At 34.5% G+C, this 22,334-nt stretch overlaps 1 protein-coding gene across 10 annotated transcripts in view; it reads right to left on the reverse strand.

Moving 5' to 3' along the window:
- The window catches only part of LOC120637945 (ras GTPase-activating protein raskol), a 213,909-nt gene that overhangs the window by 93,866 nt on the left and 97,709 nt on the right, over positions 1-22,334 (reverse strand). For 3 of the 10 annotated variants that reach the window (XM_039910032.1, XM_039910034.1, XM_039910030.1), the window contains exon 1: positions 19,692-19,839. The exons of 4 other annotated variants lie outside the window; for them this stretch is intronic. The gene's annotated coding sequence lies outside the window, so the exon portion shown is untranslated. Of the gene's footprint in view, positions 1-19,597; positions 19,840-22,334 lie in introns of those variants that run through there. 3 more of the 10 variants (XM_039910031.1, XM_039910028.1, XM_039910029.1) reach the window with 2 other exon arrangements.

The following is a 22,334-nucleotide window of genomic DNA, read 5'->3' on the forward strand; positions in this document are numbered from 1 at the left end:
AAAGAATATTGATCGATAACGCATCATGCTATAAATCCTTATGTATCAGGCCAAGAATGGTTTCATTGTTTTAACTACTTGCGCCAAAATGGTCAGTACACGTCACTGCGAACTTAAGCTGAATACAATAGCATAAACCATTCTGATTCAACGGGAATCTTGCATAGCAATTAATGTACCTTTAGGCCTCTTCTCTCACAGGAGATAGGGAATTAACTTAAAGAATTACTTTTTTATTTTCAAATCTAGATACATACATTATGTTGGTAGAAAATTAGAGGGTATTGGTAGGGATCGTGACCGGATGACCGGATTCGATTTTAGAATCCATGCGACGCGCGACGTTGCAATTTGAATCTTTGAATTTTTTTTGCAGTGTAGTATTTAGTTATTGATGGTTTCTAGGAATTTTTAGGTCAATATAAATTAAATTAATTATCTAACCGAAGCCCTTTTCAAAGAATTATCGAAAAGGGTTATCGAGTCTACCGGTGATCCCAGAGCGGGCAGTTACCTTGGCCAACGAATTAGTTTGGCCATTAAAAGGGGCAATGCTGCCAACATCTTAGGAACTGTGCCTCGCTGCGGTGGTTTCGAGGACGTTTTAGATTTTATTTAGTTTTAAATAGTTTATTTTAGGTTATATTTACATTTTAAAGAAACAATATTACTATAGTATAAAATAACTAATTTGTTACATTATCTAACTTAAGTTTTTTTAGATATAATTAAAAAAAAAATTTAAACAAGCAATTCACTCAGTAATGTCTAAATAGTAAAAAATGTAATAATAGGAATATGTATTTCTAATTTTTGTTCGAGGTAGGAAACTTTGTAAACCGAGAAAATTTAGTTAATCGTGTAAAGCGGATAGCCAAGTCATAAATATGATTAAAAATGACTTATCTTTGTGTCGTTGTAAAAAAATACATAGATTATTAAAATTTCCTTCAACCTCATTCAACACCTTAAAATATTTAAGTAACAGATGCTTCTGCGACTCGTCTGTACGTCGCCTTATATCTATGGAACAGGGCCCCAAGTCTGCTATTTTACAAGATTTGTCATTATGACACCATTCCATTGCAATCCAATTATCATTGTGCCAAAAGTTCGTAGTCTACTAAATTCACAATGGTCTTACAATTGGATTGTAATTGGATGATAATTGCATTGTGGTAGAAAGGGAATCAGTGTTGCCATTTGCTCAAAATGTGTTTGAGAAGTAAAATTTAAAAAACTACCATTAATTAATAATGTCCAATTAAGCGAATTTTTGATAAGAAATATTTTTAAATGTTATTGATTTGTGTTCTAAAGACGAACTTTGTATCACATTTAGTAAAACAATCGAAGGAATCCAAAAAACAAATATTTTGTGTGTTTGTCAAAAATAATTATATTTAATCTGTAACTGTCGAATTGACATTAAATTTCATTGACGTTATTTCGTGCTAGTGAAAATATATAAATTACAATCAAAACAATCCATAAACAAGAATTGAATTGAATTGAATAATCAAAACAAACAAAATGCTCAACAAAGCAAACTTCGTCGCTGCTTTTGGAGAGTTAGACAGATCAGCCTGGACACTGCGGCTGTATCAATAACGGACGTTGCCCGGCGAAGCGGCATTGGGTTGCGTACCTACGCTCAAATTTTATAAATAAATTCCCACAGAAGAGCGAAAGTAAGTAATGAAATCTTGTACTGTTTAAGCATGATATGAAGTATAAGTAGGTATCAAATTGGTGTGTTTTTTCAACAGTATCTCTGGTAATTTAATTTAAAAAAACAAATATGGGGAGTAATCAAAAAATCAATAAAATTCTTAAATTCTTTATTCATGTACGCATATCACAGGTGCTTATGAACTTGTACTTATCATGGTGGTGCTAACTACATTTTTTAACTTAAAACTAAAGCTAGGAGGTTTTCATTCCATTCTATTTTCTTTTAAAATTTTTATCTTTTATTAACTTGTGGACCCATTTGTGACCAGCATCCCTGTAACAGAGTAAAAAATTGTTGTAGAATAATTAAAAACAATAGATTAATAGGACAAAACACTATGTTTAACCCTTGGAACACATATACTTATAATATATGCCTTTGTCCACAGTCTTTTGACAAGAGCCTGCTGCAGTGCCCAACCTTCAAGCAGACCCTGGTTTACTCGTTGAAGTCTCTGTGAACCAAGTCCTTATGTGATAGAGCTGTCCAACTCGGCTCTAATCGTGAACAAAGTGATTTGCTGTTATCTGTTGAAGAATTCTGTCATCTATCTATAAGGAATTTCATCAGATAAAATAAATAATTCTTGGAATGAATATAAAAAGGGTAACAATAAAGGTTTGGATTTCAAAATGAAATTTGCTATTTAAAGAAAAAATTATATCCTCCTGCTTTTATTGGAAGCCAGCTGAAGAGTCTTCATTTTGTACATGTATTCATTTGTAAACTAAATTACTGTAAATAAAAATCATTGTTCAGTGTCTTATCTTCATTAACTTGTATTATTTGTCTCCTCATAGATTTATAAAAATAATTTTAATAACACACAAAAGTTAAATGCCTCTTGCAGAAAAATTGCTTTAATTGTGTTGTGGCTTTTATATTGTGCCAAACACAATATGCATCTGCAATCTTCACAAGCTCAAAGCTAAAGTACTCAGCATATAACTGGTAAAATATAATTTCTTAACTTAGCCTTAATGGCATCCTTATCACTCTGGACATTTAACACTTTGTATTAAATTTGGTGTTAAGCACCTCCGTTATTTGTCCCACAGCTCTTGAGGCAGTGATCTGAGAAACATTGTGGGGGGCTCTCTGCCCAATCGTTATTTTTTAGAGCCAGATGCATAAAATGCTAGTGCTACCAGTAACTGCAACAGAAATACCAGCATTACAGCCATGCCATCATAACATATTCTGAGATATAGGTACTATACTTAATTAAAAAGCAACGAAAATTAAAGTTGTTTTCTTACCTTTGCCTCCGCCAATATTTCATCATTCCGACGTGGTTTGGGAATGCCCAAGTGGAGCGAGCTCCCACACTTGACTCATTACAGTCTGCTTCCCAAGCAACTCCTTTTTTTATAAATTCCGCATCGGGAATATCCTAAAAGTAGTCTACATTGTTTCTTAGCAAGCTGCGGGCTCGACGGCACCTGCTACGCTCAATCAAATGGTATTGAAGAACATCAATAGTCTTAGCCAACTTAAAAATATTCCACCTTAATCTGAATATTATGATCTCACACTTCACAATTTAATTGTAATCAACAATAATATTGCTAAAAGGCAATGACTCCTCAATGGTCTTACAATGATCAATAGAACTGTCAAAATATTAGCAGACTACCAATTCGTGCGATCATTGAATTGTCATTGTGCAGCAGACTAGCAAATGTTCATTGACGTGTCAGTGGTCTTCCATCGGAAAATCATAATGACACCATAATGACACCATTGTGTTAGCAGACTACCAAATATGCCAAAATTGACAATTATGAAGTCACTGATCGATCACTGACACACAATTGTAATAGCAGACTTGGGGCCCAGGATCATCTTGTGTATGAACCCGGAAAGTAGCGCGTTCCAACTTATTAATAACCAATATCCTAATAAATTAGTTTCTGAACTCAAATAGCAAGTGTGGGCGCGGGAAACCACAGTCTTATGACGTTTCAGAGCATATCGACATGTTACGCTGGCTAATTTTAAACATTGGTAAATCAACGCAGTGTCGTGTTCTAGTGGGTCGCATGCTCAACCACGGATTGCAAGGTCCTGGGTTTGAATTGCAGGTCAGGTCAAAAATTGAAGTGTTACTTAATTGGGCATTGCCATGTTCGTAGGCCAGACGTAAGGTCACCATAGACGGCGATCAAAAACAAATCACCATTCGAGATTCATTTTTATCCACTCAACACGTGTTATTAATGTTTGACCTATCTATACCATATTATTGGAGTGGTTATCTGTAGTTCGAAATTTGTTTCTATTTACTTATTGGAAATTCAAATTTAAAATTTCCTTTATTCATGTAGGCCTACCACAGGCACTTACGAAGCGTTCATACATATATGTTTACATAATTGTAAGGGCAAGGTGATAACTACGTTCGCCAACTTAAACCTAAAGCTACGAGGGTTCAAAACGCACCCTGGTCTAAGAACAGCCCACAAAGATACCGGGTACAATTTTTTTGTTATCACCATCTCAAAGTAAATTAATATTAAGCTATGAAGTTAGAGCAATTCACACCCAAGCTTTTTTTATCATTTACGCAATCCTTAACATTATAATAGAATTTTTTCTGCTTACTGTATTGATTTTCGAAAATGTTTCCTGCACATTATACCTCCTCTTTCCTATAAGAACTTGACAGCAATGGGACTTTTGAGGCTGATGAGAATGATGATTGATTCGTCATTCTCATCAAACCGTTGGTATTTACCTTCTAACGTAGGTATCACTAGTACCAACTATTAAATTACTCATCTCACCTTCGCACGTGGAGGTAATCTGAGTGTCCGTCCCACGTTCTAACAACTCATCCGTTAATTATGTTCCTACGAGTGAACTATTACTGTTGAATTATTTATTAGTGATAATAATCTACGGTTTGTTTTCGTTTTCGTGGAGGCGTCGCCTTTTAATCTTTTACTAAAACTACCAATCAGTCATCTTCTACTAATAACATAAACTAGCTATTTCCCGCGGTTTCGTCTGCATTTTTTCCAGCCACAAGAACGGACAGTTTTCCCGGGATTAAAAGCCTAGGCTCCAGGATGCAAGTTATATCCATGCAAAATTTTGCCAATTTCTATTTTTCATAAATCCCGAAGGAGCGTTATGTGATTTCTATTCTGGGACAAAAAGTATGCTGTGTTTTCAAATTTATAATACACAGTTATAATTTGATGCATGATATTTTCTAAATCAATAAAATATACAGAGAAATTCGCAATCGTTACCGAATAACAGTTAAAAAAATTATATTCGGTCGAGATTTTTCAATTCTGTGCTGTCGTAAAAACACGTTTGTATCCTTCAGACCGAACTAGCAACTTTTGGTACATGCCAGCAACTTATGTATGCCTTAAAGTTGCATAAATACATACCAAATGAAAATGACGGAAGCTTAGAAGTAGTTACGTAGGCATTACGGTGTTTGAACACCTTTAGCTCTTAGTGCAATCCTCATTTTTTAAACTACACTGGACCGCATTTACGCTGACGGGTTACAGTAATTAAAAATCTGTTCACAATTAACCTTGAATTGCTAGTCAATAAAGACATTAACCAAGGTGGTGATAGCGAGACGTCACGACGGGTGGCGCATTGCCAGCTCCATTGTTTACACCATCAAAATTTAATGGCGGCATACTCCATATAAACTATAAATAAGGCTGCGTAACACTACCTAGTCATTGCGAATAGTAACCAAACACCGGACTTATGAAGAAAATTGACGTAAACGCAAACATAAATTTTGTTTATACAATAAAGATAAATTTATATCGGAAAATGAATGAATTTTGCTACGGATTTTTATTTACGACCGATGATGAACCTGATGTGAGGCGTAATTTGAGTGGTCAAATAAGTTTGTTAACGTTTATTATTAAAGTTGTCAAGTTAACATCAATGCCAATTTTTTAACGGCCGACTGGCGCAGTGGGCAGCAACCCTGCTTTCTGAGTCTAAGGCCGTGGGTTCGATTCCAACTACTCGTAAATGTTTGTGTGATGAGCATGAATGTTTTTCAGTGTCTGGGTGTTTATATGTATATTCTAAATATTTATGTATATTATTCTTAAAAATAATCATCAGTCTTCTTAGTACCCATAACACAAGCTACGCTTACTTTGGGGCTAGATGGCGATGTGTGTATTGTCGTAGTATATTTATTTATTATATTATATTTATTTATAATGCCAATGCAATTAAACGTCGTCAAAGGAACATTTTGTGCACTGAGATTTTCGTCATAACAATTTAAGAAGTAGTAAGTAGGTAGCAATATAACTTATCTAATGTATTCTTTAACAGTGGACTCTCTCACGCATTTACTACGAGCCTGATTTTGGTGACATAGTAGTTCTCCTTGATAAATATTTAAAAAATTTAAGCTAAGTCGTTGTGTCATGGAAAGATAAGCACGAGTGCGTATAAAAACGTCCATTATTTAAATGTCTATGCTTGGACAAGCCTATTATCCTTAGTAGGAAACCTCATTTAACGGTCGTCGAAAATATTTCATTCTAACCGTAGAGCCAGCAACGTCTCAAAATAGATGAACAATGTAAAGGAAATCTAACATCAAAATCTATTGTTACTTAAACCAAAAATATCTGAAAAGTTTCAGCTCAATGAGAAACTTAGAAGTGGCTGAAAAATCTAATACTGCATATTAAAATAACCACATGGTCATGCATGTGGTTATTTTACACTGCACTTAAAATAATAGCTTACAAGAAGGACATCATATACTTATATACCTATATATATAATATACTTATAAACTACTTTGAAAGTATTAATTTCATGATACTAATAAAGTGTAACGTTATACAGATAGTAGGTACTAATATCAAAATATATGTTCATTTTATTTTAATATCTTTTTAAAATCGGAGGCAATAATGACAGGCTGTTATAAATTTGACGTTATTGTGGGTGTGTCTTTCTGTGTCTGTCTCTCGGTGACACCCTTCGATTACTACTAAAAAGGCATCATACGGCTTGACTAGTATGACCAAATTTAATAAACGAATATGGCCGCCACCACAATATTGCGGGAGTTTTTTTTAAATTTATATTTTGAGTTTACGCTACACTATGAGTGTATCCAGTTACATACTGTACTGTACTCGATAAGTAACACAGATTATTTTCATTTTATTATGTTAACGTCAACACATCGCAGTTTTTTCTTGCAGAAACCCTCAACAAATATTGACGAACAAAGAATGCAACCGTGGTTAAAGTGAAAACATTTACCATATATTATGAAAATTAAGCTTAACTTGCGCGAAAAGAGAATCTGTATAGTGTAATTTATAATTTCTTCAATCTTTTTACGCCACACCAAACAGATCTTCTGCAATGTACCCTCTACGCCCGTTCCGCTCCGAAACTGGAGAATTTTCAGGAGATGATGACTTTACAATGAATAATTGTTAAGGCCCCTTTCCATACATTTCATAACTTTAATCCTTTTATTGCAATTCTATGTACACTTATTTAGGTAGCTCACTTCATAATTTATAATACGATGTATAAATATTTGTAACACTGTAACATCGTAATGTCTGAACGTAGAGGGCATCTTAATCTGTCAGCTAATCAAATAATAATGGCCTTGTGTGACTGGTGGTGCCTCCCAAACCCATCAGCTTGCAGAACACGTCCTTCGTGCGGACTAATGATATAAGATACATAAGTACTGACATCAAAACATGGTTATAACTCATAAGTACATTCTGATTCCTCTTCATATACGTACTTGTTGTATAAGTTACGTTAAATATTGAAGCGGTTATATCCCAATGGGTAGGACTTCGACTTCACTTTCGGGGGGGGAAAGTTCGAATCCCAGCACGCACCCGTAACTTTTCTAAGTTATGTGCGTTTCAAGCAATTAAAATATTACTTGCGTCAACGGTGAAGGAAAACAACGTGAGGAGGTAGGAGACCCCACGCCCTATAGTGGGCCGGTAATAGGTCGATATGATGATGATGAATGTTAAAGATTAGTATTAATAGTAGGAAAGATTTGCATTAATTAATTAAAGAACAATTAAACTCTACGTTCAAATGGTGACACGACATAAGAGCATTTTTGTTTATTGCAATACAAGTTAGGAAGTGCTGATGCAGTCAAACATGATAACGGGCTAACCTGTCAGGGGTTATGGCATTTATATTAAACCCACACAGATTAGTTTCTATGCAACATCGTACCGGTACGCTAAAAACCTAGGGAAGCAGGTCTTGGTCGGAAGGGTGGTAGCCACGGCCGAAGTATTCCCCAGACTGTACGAGAGGAAATTCAGAAATTATAAATTTCCAAATTGCCTCTGCCGGTGGTCGAACCCGAAACCACTCACTTAAAACCACAGCGCTCTTTGCTGCACCAGGGTCAAAATTGAATTCAGCGACGTTTTACTTCATAAGTTAAGAAATAATAAGAAAATGCGAATTGTATCTAAGGCTATTGACCCAACAAGACTTGATGACTAAATCGTTAATGGAAAAGGCGACGGCTCTCTTCAAGAACGTTCGATAGGTCCTTGAAGTCAGCTGAACGGACAAAAGCGTTTTCATTACGCGATAGAACAGGGCTACTACACGTTCAAGGATATCCTTGCTGAATAGAAATTTCATCTGAAGATCTATAGCTAGTTTACTAAAAAACTAACTAAAAATTTATTATTTAGATGGGTACATCAAGACACAGGATAGTGTGTCAGCCAAGGTCCATCCAAGAATATATTATAATACTTAATTAAACTAAATTAAATATTTAAATGCACACGTAATAAGCTTGTTAAAAGAACCTATCAATGTGAACTCCTGTTTTTCTCCAGTAGGGAGGTCTTCAAAAAAGTCAGACTCCATAGTCTAAAACTTTTTTTTCTCGGTGCAAATGCAGAGGTGGTAGAGTCTGACATTTAATTAGTGCCTGTGAGTGTTTATCTAATATACATAGGCCTACTATGTGAAAGAGTAGATAAACATTTTTAATTTTTGAATATGGAATTTTATTATTTGAATATATTTTTGAATAGTAATAGTGAAGTGGTTCGTATTGTTGAAGGATAAAAATATTAAAATTTGTTGATATCAGTACTCATGATAGTCTAAATCATTAATAGATAGATGGAAAAAAGCTTTAGGAAGCCGCGCAGCCATGCGCCTTACTAGTCACTATCTATAGCTACAGGAACTTCTTTCAAATAGAAAATACTGCATCAAAATCGGTCCAATCGTACGTTTAACTTAGAATACCGCATTTTTGCACCGGAGTTTAAAAAAAGCTACTATGTTCACTAATATTGCCTCAGCAACAAGTTCTTACACTCGATTTTAAAATACTTTTGACAATTTGGACAGCCCTAAAGAGATTTCGAACACCCAAGGATTAATCACCGTTGACTCAAGATGCACTTGTTTAAACAATAATGCCTTGTAAGGAAACATGTATTTTTGATGCTTATAATAATAAATGTATAGGCGATTTGTTTGCTATAACCTTGGCATCATTATCTTGCTCTAGTGTTTAGTGCTATTATTATAATTTATATAAGTAAGCTAAATGTCAACGAAGCTATAACAGACATGGTTAATTACACAGGGTTTTGTTTTCGAAGGCGAGAACTTTATTCATCAATAACATAGAAATAGTAATCCTTAATTTACAGAAATACTTAAATGATGAATTTCTAGCAAAGATAGGGGAAAAAAAACGTGAAAGAAGAAACGTGTGTTATATTATTCAAAAGAGATAAGTTTTTGAAAATTAAAAGGACGTAAGATCACTTTCAGAACAGGATCTTAGCCAAGTTTACGGAAAAATGTTTTCACGTCCGTTCTTATTTTTTTTCCCTCAAATCAGTTTTTCTATGTTTTATTTAATATGTAGTTAATGAGGTAGGTCATGCGGGTTTAAAAAAAATGAATAAAAACACGGACGAAATCATAGAGGTGTGACAGCTTTTCAACTCGTCCTTAAAATGAGTTCGTGTTTTCCGTAAGGTAGTAACAAAATATGTATTCTTTAAAATAATACTAATAACGCCTTACTTTGTAACAAAGTCGTGAAAATAATTGCCAGTGGTATACACGGGTATGAAATGAAAACCTATTTACCTATGACTAAATAAAAGTATAAATAGTATATTTACTGATCTATGAACGCGATATGATGTATTGTATGGTAATTTATCGTCGTAGATCATCATCGACATAATATTCAGTAGGTACAAATAGAGCACAACAGACTGGGGCAGTACCTAAATAGAGTAGGTGCCCAATACATTGCCTGCCTTTGTATGTCATGTATTGTCCAAGATTTGAGAGCGACAGACAGGCTTTGTAACTCTTCTGCAGTGACTAACAAAAGCGATTTCGAGGAAAAACCTGCGCACTTTTTTTGAATTTTTCCAGTTGATGAAAAACTAAACAGGTTTCGTTAAGGAATTATAATTGAGCTTGTTTTCACCCGACTACGGAAGGGTAATCTTTTTAACTGTTTATTTATGTATGTTTAGGTGTTCCAATGGTTTAGGTAGATTTAGATAAGGTGCCGGTTGCTTTGTCTTAAACATCTCTGAGACTGGATTTCACATTTAAAAAAAATACAATTTTACAAAGAATCTTTTTTATTAATTTGTATACTTCAACAAGAATAAAGGAAAGAAATATAAAGAAAAATTAGGAAACAAAAGGTCCAATGAATCTCTGCTGGGCAACCTTAGAATAAGGAACATAGAAGGAACTCAGACTATAAGTTCTTTTAGAACATCAACATATTGCCAGTTGAATTAAAAAAAAAACTGTTAATAAACATTTTAGTTTAATAAAGTTACATCTGCGTACATAACGCAAGCTAAACTGATAACTTAGCCGCGGTTAAAGACTTGCACCAGACCAAACCTGAGCATATTTTAAAATTAACAATACATACTCAGGTACACACTAAACTAAAGTTACTTATACTGAGACATAGACAGAGCGCTGTCTGCAATTATACCTGAGTGTTACACTCCGCGTTGTTTAGTGTTCACAAATAAACGTATGACCCTCAACTCCCATCTTACCAACTGCACTTTAATGTATTCAGTACGCATCCCCACGGGGAGCTTAGCGGAGGGGTAAGCCTAGGTCGCCCCTCAGGCGTTATGGCTAGTACCTAATTCAGGAGTTTGTCGGAGGGTTCCAGTTCAGGCAGCAATTTAAACGTTTTAGCCGACCATTCATCACGCCCCTGTTTAATTAGTGCATATAATCGTCTAAGTGTATGACGACGCCATCTGATAAATATGTTGGGGTTAAAACAATAGCTTTCACGAAATATATGGTTAAAAGTACATAGATAGTTATGAAGTGGCGGTTTGAGGCAAACAACTGTACTCTTATGGATACTTAAATGTTCATTTACCTACTTGAAGGTGAAGTTTTTCATTGTACGTTCGAAACTTGTCAAAGCCTTGATGTTGAATTAAAAAAAAAACTGTTAATAAACATTTTAGTTTAATAAAGTTACATCTTATGTACGCAAGCTAAACTGATAACTTAGCCGCGGTTAAAGACTTGCACCAGACCAAACCTGAGCATATTTTAAAATTAACAATACATAATTTGACCTAAGCCGGGAATCGAATACGGGATTTACCACTAAAAGACCATTTTAAATGTATTCATGCGCATTCTGTTATGTTACCAAAGGAAACTATTTCTAGATATCATAAACTTTGCGGTAATACGTAGATAAACACGAACGGATTTCAGTTTCAATTGCCAGAATCTATCTTACTTTATTATATTAAGTACTTTTGATTCTGTTTTGTTTTTCTTTTATGATAAGTACCGAAAGCATTTTTCATTTTCAATGGCGAAATTCATGAAAAATATCTATCAAAATGTCTTATCTATCCTCCTGTGTCCTTGAATGTAGACTATTTGGCGATTGAAAAATCGGCTCTAAGTTTACAAAAATGTCGATATAGGAAAATTTTATATAAGAATATGGGAATATATAGTAGAATTTCCAGTTACAAGCGTGTCCCGCCAGCAATGAGAAAACCCCGTGCCGCATCCTTTAATCGTCTCATAAATCTTTTAGTTTGGCAGCCTCCCAAATTGACCCCCACATATCCTGCCCAACAATATAGTCTAGCAATTTACATGGATTTATTTTCTATAGTAACTACGAGTAATAGAGTTCATTTGTGTGATTAAAAGCGCAAACCAGGAACAACAACATTTGTTCGAAAAATAAAATTTTCTCGTAAAGCCAGATTCTTCAGTTAGTTTAGACTATGTTATACTAGCTGTAGCCCGCGAATTCGTCCACGATGACTTTTTGATTTACCCTGAAATTAAAAGAAATCCCGGGACCTCCTACGCCCCTACGCAGCAAAATTAGTACCATTATTTATAAATCATAGACAGAGACAGTCAGCAGAAGTACATAGCTCAAGTTTATAATATTAAATCAGATTTATAATAAGCGAAGTTTAAAACATAATGTTTAATACTCTCCATCAAAGAAAAAGACATAAGTAGTAGTGTGCTACTCAAGGTGATTTTAGCGGATGCCCAACTTCGTCTGAGTAGAATTAATGATTCCCCTGGAGCTGGAGAAGATTTCGTGTAGCGACTATGTCTTTCCCCAGAAAGACACCTACGGGTAAGTTTCAAATTTCCTTAAAATCAGCTCAATCAGCTTTACACGGTACGACGGCTACAAACACATATAAATACACACTTTTGCGTTTATAGTTATATTAATATATAGCACCGTCCACTGTATCAAAATAGATAATAAGTGAAACTACGAGCAATAGGTTATATATAAAATATGGAATTTATTAATTTTTATCACTTTTAACGAGGATTTTTCAATCCGACCCGAAAAGTTATGAGGGAACATCTTTGTAACTCATAAACGTTCGTTAATTTAAATAATGAGTTACTTGGCCAACCTGTTAACTGGTAATCTAACCTACCACTGTAATTAACCAATAATTCATTTCTTAAATTAATTAAAATTGAAAAAAAAGGCAGTTTATTCATTAATTTAAATCCTGTACTGATACAATACGTAACAACGAAGGAGAATTAATTAGTCTCGATTTTTTTTCTATCTCAGTTAAACGCGGTTACCTCGATCAAGGCATTGAAGCGGCATTCCAATACAAGAAAGTTTAATCAGTAGCGGACATCGGATGGGAAAAGAAAACAGGAAAAGTAATCATGCCGATACTGGATACACTAAGGAATGCCATACAAGGGGTGAAACTCCATAGAATAACAAAAAACGACCCGGAAATAGATCTTATTTTCAATTGAAAAGACTCGACTCAGAAACCTACAGATACTAGCTTGTTGATTCTTGATATAATTCTGTTTATTATCATTTAAAAAAAACTCACATCTATATTATATTCTTTTTTCTATTATATATAGGTTTTAGTAGACCTACAAGTTCAAAATTTGATGACAATAAATACTCTGCAGTGAAACAAAAAATAATAAAAATTTGGATTTCGTATAATGCAGAGTATGCAGGTATTTTAATAAAGCGCAACAATTTTAGCGCATTAATTTTTTTCACCATGATGTTGCTTTGCCGCTATATTGTTATTTTCTAGTAGAAGTTATATTTCGTCAACACGTAAAGCACTAGCTAAGTTTACTTTTTCGTGTACTCTGGAAGCGATAATTTTTTCCCATTTTACGTGAAGTTTTTGTCATGTTCGCCTTATTGAATATTTCAAAACGTCATATTATATGACATAATATAACGCTAAGATGAAGCAAACGACATCGACTCATTTATCATAGTCGACCTAACAGGGTCGACCACAGAAATCTAAACACATACATAGTAATTATTTACCTACTTCGATTTATATGAAGGCAACGCTTCAGTGGAAAACAGGACAAATTGAAAACAGGACAGTTGATAATCAAATAGAAACATTACTTAGTTGCTCTGCCATAGTCAGGTAAAAAAATGGAATTTGTATTGTCTTACTACCTAGGTGTCATTGTGATATTGATTTCGACTCCGCGATCAAATGACCCTGTTTCAAATCGGCATTGCAAGGCCGTGCGATTATCCGTAAATCTCAGTATCGTCACACATCACCACACTTTGTATCGATTGTGTAATCGTTTGAAAAACGCTCACTGCAATTACCATAATACTCTCGTATATTATGTCTCAGAAGTCCACTTTCGCTTGTAAGTTTCACCGATTTTGTGGTTTGACAACTTCTACCTGGGGTTTTAATTAAAGATTGATTCCTCTTATCTAACGATTTAATTTTCATTAGATAATCGTTGTTTATACCTTATGTAATAAATCTATCATATATGGATCGATATTATTGTTCTATTGTTTTTTTTTATTTATTGCACAATCATTTGCACCATCGGTTGAGAATCTACAAATAGCGAGGCTCAGTCTCAATATCTATGAGAATATGGACGATAGATACTTTTGTAGACTGCAGATTAGTCATATCCACGAAAGTAAAAGAAGATAGACAATCAAATATTGAAGAAATGTTTATATAAGAAAATACTACCTTTTTATCGCCTTTGCACGCTCAGGTTGCCTTTTAAAATCACTTTTAGTGATAAGGCCGCCTTTGCACCCTAGCACTTAGTACTATTACTGTTTTCCTTGTGTTTTTCCTATTGTGTTGTGTTGCAATAAAGTTTTTCTATTCTATTCTACTAATTTTGTCACAAATACGACTTAAACATAAAACGTCGCGCGTTTGTTGTTGTAATGAAGTCATTTTAAATTATAATAAAACCGAAATCACACATGGTCAAACAAATAAATAAGGCATCATAAATGATTTATTGTTCCTAAGCAATGTTGAAGATGAGCAAACAGCAAACTAACAAACAGCAAAAAACAGCATTTCTGACAAAACATAAAAGATCAAGATATTCGCTGATTTCTATAGAATTGTATTCTACCACAGAAATGGTTTCCAGTGATGAACTTCTAGTTTTCACATGGATTACTTTGTTTTCACCAAGGGCTGTAACGGAATGCAATTGGCCAGTACAGTGCAAGAGCTTGCCAATCAACTACTCAATCTTTCTTTTTTCCCAACGCCTTATTAAGAAAATATGTCGTAAGCAATAAAACCCACTGAGTCACTAAAAAGATTGTATATTCTTTTACAGGTTAAAGTTTATTTTATTAAAATTTATTCTATATTAGTTATGTTAATTCTTACTTATATTATAAATGCGAGTGTGTTTGTTTATTCGTTTGCCATGCCTTAACGGCCTAACTAATCAACTTGATTTTTGGCATAGAGTTAGTTGAAAGGACGGAGAGTAGCATAGGCTAACTTTATATCCCAGGAAGACAAATAATTCCCACGGGATTAGTAAAAAATCGTAAGCTTACTTACAATATTAATTTGAGCTCAAAGTTCGCTTTATCTTTTATTTGAATCCTGATAAGTTAGCATGACTACGTAAGCTCTTAGATTCGCGTGTAGTTTTCGGCCTGGCCCGAACAAAAAACAAACTACTATGTGCTGTTTATGTCAAAAAATTCTCGTGGCCAAAAAGTAGAAAGAAAATTGGCGTTGCTTAAATCTCTTGCCTTTCGGAGAGGATGTTAAACCGTCGATTCTATTGACTTTCAATGACATATATATATAACAATTAAATAAAGAAAATAAATATAAATATACTACGACAATACACACACATTGCCATCTGTAAAATATTTTTATGAATATAATACATATAAATACTTATAATATACATATAAACACCCAGACACTGAAAAACATACATGTTCATCACACAGACATTTTCCAGTTGTGGGAATCGATCCCACGGCCTAGGACTCAGAAAGAAGGGTCGCCGCCAACTGCGCCAATCGGCCGTCAAATGTTGAAGGCAGCGCCAACTTTCATTAAAAGAGGTGGAAGGCTTGTTCCTAGCATTGGCTGACGGCTGAGGATGATAAAAAGCTTACAAACACTATTGGATTGAAGCAGGCGTTACTTTGCGGAACTCCATGATATATTATGAAAATAAAGCTTAATTTGCTATACTCCGCAAAAAGCAGGATAATCTGTATGGTGTAATTTATAACTTTACAATAAATAATTGTTAAAATAGATTACGTAACAATTATACATTGTAAAGTCAACATCTCCTGAGGATGCTCCGGATTCAGAGCGAAACGTGTGTAGAGGGTACATTGCCGAAGATCTGTTTGGTGTGGAGTATAAGGATTGAAGAAATCATAAATTACACCATACAGATTCTCCTGCTTTACGCGGAGTATAGCAAATTAAGCTCAATTTTCATAACTTACCAACACTGTAAAGTCTTGATTTGATTTAAAAGATCATATTTTTGCTTTAAAAAATATTTAATGCCTGGTCGTATGAAATAAATTAAGTAATTTAACCAACGAATTTATATCGAGCTTCGAGTTCTCGACCCTCGCGTGACCGTACGCTTGTATTAATGTTACCAATAAGCGATACTGACCGCAGTCGACACCCACCCACTGTGTTGGAACAAATTGTATCATTGCAACGCAGAATCAGGAAATATATCAACTGTACCAAGATGTTCTAACTCCTATAGAGAGCACGCTAATATGACAGCGGCACGGAATTTTTATGCAATACGAAAGTTACCTACATTGCATAAGTGAAGTATGAAATCAATAATTATGCATTCAGCTTTATCTCATCCTCGGGTGTAATCGGGTATGGAATTCAATAACTAACGGGTTTGTGTCCCGTAAGAATTGTGATTTTTTTGTCGTTGAATATCATAAAAAGAACAGTTTGACGACTTCGTTCAAGATTCATTGTAGGTACTACTGCTTTATGAAATTGAATTGGTCGCATGAATGAAAAAGATTGGCGAAAATCTGCTTTAACAATCAGAGGACTATTGGGATAAGCATGTGCTGATAATTATTCAGAGCTTGTTTTATTGACATTTATTGAAAAATAAATGAGCACATAATAACAACCAAAACTAAATTGTTTTTTTTTTCCCCAGTATATTTCAAATCAAATCTATCCAAAATTTGTAATTAATTCCCTTCTTAACAAACTCACATATAGAAAACCATGAACGCTAGCAATCTGTAGTGCACATATAATGAAATAACTGTGCATTTTTTTGTAGAATAGAGAAAAATATATTTAAAAAAAAAATTTAAGACGTTTTGCATTAAAAAAATAACGGTGTAAGTACAATAGACGATGAAAGTGTTCATGGGAACAATTTACGAAGCAGAAATCGTATGCGAACGAAGTCGTGGGCAATTGCTTGTCAGGTAATTAATGAATTCAAACAAAGCCATCACAAAACTGTGTAGGTATGTAAGTACGTCTGCATCTGCAACTCCTACACAAGTAATATCAAACGGATGTTTGTATGATTCGCCATTAATAGTAATTATGTCACCGAAATAAACAACGGTTATTATCATAATGAAATAAAACATCGAGTCTCACATTAAATTCATTCCATAAAATGACTTTAATAATTAAATATTTACAGAGGTATGTATAAGTCGAACGATTCTTCCTTCTCTGAGTCATATCTAAACGTATTAGGTCGTTTGTTTACTTGATACAGACGTTTGCTATTTGTTTACTTTATTTTGTTTTATTGTGGAATTACTGATTGCTATGGCAATTGTCTGGAGTAAAAGAATATACAGGATTTTCATCGATCACATACTCGGGCTATCTTTACCATCATCATCAGTCTATACAAGTTCCAGACATGGGTTCAAGTATCCTTGTTCATAGCAGTGGCGTACATAGAGGCAGTGGCGTGCACTTCATACATACATTCGACGTCCGATTGGCGCAGTTTGCAGCGACCCTGCTTTCTGAGCCCAAGGCCGTGGGTTCGATTCCCACAACTGGAAAATGTTTGTGTGATGAGCGTGAATATTTTTCAGCGTCTGGGTGTTTATACATATATTCTAAGTATTTATGTATATTATTCATAAAAATATTCATCAGTCTTCTTAGTACCCATAACACAAGCTAAGCTTACTTTGGGGCTAGATGACGATGTGTGTATTGTCATAGTATATTTATTTATTTATTTATTTATTTATGCACAAAAGCACTGCATACTCTATAATATTTACAAAATTTGTATAGGAGGAGGATTTACCCATTTGATGCCATCTTTGATCTTTGTGCCTACCCCAGTCAAAAACCTTATGCATGCCACTGCATACAGGGTATACACAGGGTATGCACTAAGCGGGCAGATGACATAAAATGATGAAAATCTCCAGTACGACTTATAAAAACTTAAGGATAGGCATTGTAAGAGTAGAAAGCCTATCCTTTAGATTTTATAACTCTTACTGCAAATTTTCTTCACTTTATGTCATCTGCATACCCTGTGCATACCCTCTATTCACGCCACTGATTAATAGGATAGAGGGTTGTAGAGAAAATACTACTTCAAACGTTATACTCATGCTGCTTCGATGCAGGTTTGTCGGGTTTAACGATTTTTATCCTACTAGCTGTTGACCTTGTTTTTTAAGATTTTCTTTAACATATCCCGTGGGAAATGTTTGTTTTCTAAGATAAAAAGTTAAAAGCCTATGTTACTCTGCGTCCTTTTAACTAACTCTATGCCAAAATCAAAGTAGATTGGTTGGTTAGTAGGGCGTAAAGGAAGGACGATAAAACAAACAACCTCTTGCATTTTTAATATAAGTAAGATTAGGATTAGTGATAGGTTATGTCCGGCATGTGGGTAGAGACAACCTATTTCGTATAATATGTAACAATTCTTGACCCGACCCGGGAATCTAACCCAGGACCTCGTTATCCGCTTTTACTAAGAACATGGTAACCAGAAGCCAGTTTTTAACATTTAATAATTAAAATATATATTTGTATATATATATTACGTAAGTAAAAAAAGTTTAATCAAGATGTGTTGTGCTGACCGCACATAACGCACGTAAAAGCAATGCAAGAAGAGGTACCTAATTCAAAATATAAATTAAAATTGCATTACTTATTGACTGTACTTATCGCTTACTTCATTCATTGGAATAGTGAATTCAAGACACTTCATACTAAAGTTAATTGTATCAGTGTGTACCAATGTCCGAGTTTCTATTGTGAATGTACCTAGTTATTTTAAACATTAGTATTAGCAATTGAAAACAAAATTAAACCAACTTCCGTGTGTTATGTTATATATTGCTAATGCTCGTAAGTAATATTTACTTATACTAATGCAACTATTACACAGTGCCCCTAGTGTAAATCTGTTTTTGTATGGAGCTGTCAAACGTTTAGTCATACATAAAAAGTGACACATTTACGCTAACGTGGCTGTGATGTTAGTTTTAAAGAAAAATATTCATTACAGGGAATTTACAGCACTCCCCGTCAAGGAAATCAAAGCTTGATGTGCTAAGATCTTCACCCGATCCTCTTAAATTCAAGTAGACTGTGAAATTTATTAAAATAAGGACTAACTAATAATGGCAGTTTTGCCTTTTTATTGTTAGAATTATACTTAAGTACCTGCATGAAATGCTTGACAAAACACTTAGGTATAGATTAAATTCAATAACATTCCATAACTTGTATTGTGGCCAAGGTGCCTATGAATGTAGATGTACAGTAGGATTTGACGACGATAATGGAATAGACAACTGCAATAAAAAACATTCAATCTGACAGCCATCTCCGTTTTTTTTTTAACTTCCTATTGCAATCTATTTTTTTGATTATTTATTAAAGCTCTAAGCCGAATACAACAACTCGTAAAACGGATCCTTACAAAAGACCAATATTATAATCCTCAATGAATTGATCGTCGAAGCAGCTGACTTTTTCAAAACACAGCACAATATATTTGTTATTTATAACTGCACCTCAAGTTCAATACGCACTGCGCAAAACTTTTTTCAGAAAAAGTTACGCGTGCGTTATCATCCGTATAAAACGCGTTTCGATCACCGATTTAAAATTCGAATTCCGAATATAGCCGATGTGTGGCGAGTCGGAAGCGGCATAACGCACTGGCGCGAACGCCACGCTTCGCGGCAACTACGACTGACGGCAGACGAAGGAGCATAGGGGCGTCCAACGTAACGGTTGCGGTGAACCTATGTAATTTTCCGCTTATTAAAATGAAAATTTGTATTTAGACTGTACGGGAAATGTGACATCTATTCAGTCAAGTCACGGACGATATTCTTCGTACCACTTATACTGTGTCACAAAAAAGAGACAATAAAAAACGTTTGATTACGTTTTCCATGGACTACTAGCTATAACGTTATATCATAAATAAATAAATTAATAACGTTATAAATAAATAAATAAAAAATAAATAAATAAATCATTTAAAACGTAAATACTGACTAAGAACATGTGAAAACAATTCGAACAAGATTATCTTTTACATTTTAAACGTAACATTCTTAATCACAATGTATGACGTAAAAGAACACAGACATTGTATACATAATATGGAAAATGTAAAAATTTACCACAAAAAATCACAGCCATCGAAAATCGATATATTAGATACATCTCTAGGTAGTTATTAAGTTTGTCTCCTTGAACTTGATAATATAAAACATTTATATTATAAATATTATATAGTGTGATAACGATCACTCAAGATAAAGATGGTAGCACATAAGTGCGGATCATTATCTCATTAAAACTGCGTCCGAAGCATACTTATGCAGTGTGTGGTAGCCCTGAATGCAATATGCAGAGACAATAGGCAGTGGCTTCCACGCGCTAGTACTATCGCCCCCTGATGTCCATCAGTAGGTCTCACACATCGAATATCAAAGACCAACTTAGACGATTATTGCATGCGATGAGACAATTCTGGTTTTAGTAGAGATAATATGCAGTAGAATCTGAGCGCGTCAGTGTTGTTATCCGCTGATATGACTTAAGATAATGTTATATATAATGTTGATGTTATTATAATGCGCCTTGCAGATGATGTATAGTAACTAGCGCAAGTATTTATTAGTATCACTTACGTTCCACCATCTGTAGTAGACAACCATGGGCAAGCGGAATATAATGAGACGGCACCAACACGAAATGTGCATTGATCGAACAATGCGCAGTGAATTAAATGGAAAAAAGTATGAGCAAGGACTAAATCGCAAAATGAACTTGCACTCGCACTAATCAAAAGTTGTTTTCATTATGAAAGATGGTTACACATACATAGATAGTAGATACAGTAGTAATTCTTGCGCTGCTTATTGCGCATTGTCTGCAACTTGCAAGCCGCATAAGATTACTTGAATGCGGTAATGTTGCATTAAGGTTCCAGATGCAGTCAGTTTAAAATTAAATACGATGCAGTAGGTACTGTCAAGTGTCTGTTTACAGATCAGATCAAAGTATCAGTGATCACAGAAATAACACGGATATTATAAAATAATTTGACGGCGATAAAAAATATCCCAAAGCGTAGCCATCCAAGATGCCAAATTTTGTTAGAGTGATGGAATCTCCCGATTATATCATTGGTTAAAAGCAGTCAGTCTAACATTTACACCTAGTCGTGAAACTTCGCTATTTTTCCTTTTATATGAAACATCAAAAACTCCAGTGTTCTTGTTTTTAAAAAACGAAATTTCTAGCAGAATACAGCACGTTCTTCTTTAACGCAGCAACTTTCGTATTTCTTACAATAGCAGGGTAATATATACTACAGAGTAATATATAATACCTAAATGGCGAAAATTAGTACGCGAGAAAAGCTAACGCATTGTTAACTGACTGCACCGCCGCCGCCAAATGTATTTTCTGCAGAACCCAACGCAGCCCTATGCGCAATGAGCGGACAATAGACAGAGGCTCTTCGTCGCTAAAGCGCCGTCGCTCGCTGATACTCACCGAGGGAAAATTGAAAATAGACACCGACGCAATTTTGTCTACACAGGAATCCTTTCAATCCCATATGGTTTTCAGGGCGTCAAAGAACGCAAAGCACTCGAAACTTCCGTACTAAATCCGTAAACATAGAATCGCTTGGTTTTACAAATATTTTTTTATCATAGTCTCATAGAAAAAGATTTTTATTTCTTGGAATTTGGGTGACAAAAATTGTACTTCACAATAATTATATATGTTTGGATATATATAAACAAATACAGAAATTACAAAGAAATCATTTTACGAAAAGTTCAGCCGTTTGGCCTGTAGATTGTCAACTTGACATATCCATTTATATTTATTTTCGAATAAGATACCTAGATTGTTCTAAACAGAAACCTTGACAATGATTGTATGTTTCCCAAAGTGTAAATAATTTACGTTTTATATACTTACTTATTTACAATCGAATGTTGACCTGAAGGACTCTCATGGGATGGACCAAAAGGGTAGTATTCGAAAGGAAGGGAAGCTGAAGTAACAGTTACAATAAGTAATGCTATTTTAAATCCTTCAATTTGCCATAAACTATGCGGATCGTAAAACTTCACCTTATTTAATTATTATAAACGCGACATGGTAGCTATCTGAAAATAAAA

This window comes from Pararge aegeria, chromosome 4, assembly GCF_905163445.1.
Source record: "Pararge aegeria chromosome 4, ilParAegt1.1, whole genome shotgun sequence".
In the NCBI taxonomy this organism is placed as follows: Eukaryota; Metazoa; Arthropoda; class Insecta; order Lepidoptera; family Nymphalidae; genus Pararge; species Pararge aegeria.